We start from the raw sequence: 363 nt of genomic DNA, 5'->3' as shown, positions 1-363 counted from the left end.
AACAGCTAAATACCCTAATCAACTGGCTTTGATCCACTTCTCCCGCCGCAGGGAAAAAAGGCGGGAGAAGCCCCGGCAGAAACTTTAAAACTGCTCCTTTGAACTTGCAATTCAACATGAAAATCACTTCGGGGCTGGTAAAAAGAGGACTAGTTTCCTCTGTCTTTAGGTTTACAGCCTAATGCTTACTCAGCCATTTTACCCTTCTCTCTACCTATGTTTATCAACCGTTGACTCTTTTCAACAAACCACAAAGATATTGGAACCCTATATCTACTATTTGGTGCATGAGCCGGAGTCATAGGTACAGCCCTAAGCTGTAGAGGTATGAGCCACTATGCCCGGCCCATGTAGCAGTACTTT

Source organism: Mandrillus leucophaeus, unplaced genomic scaffold (assembly GCF_000951045.1).
Source record: "Mandrillus leucophaeus isolate KB7577 unplaced genomic scaffold, Mleu.le_1.0 Scaffold2124, whole genome shotgun sequence".
Lineage (NCBI taxonomy): Eukaryota > Metazoa > Chordata > Mammalia > Primates > Cercopithecidae > Mandrillus > Mandrillus leucophaeus.
This window is presented reverse-complemented; position numbering follows the sequence as displayed.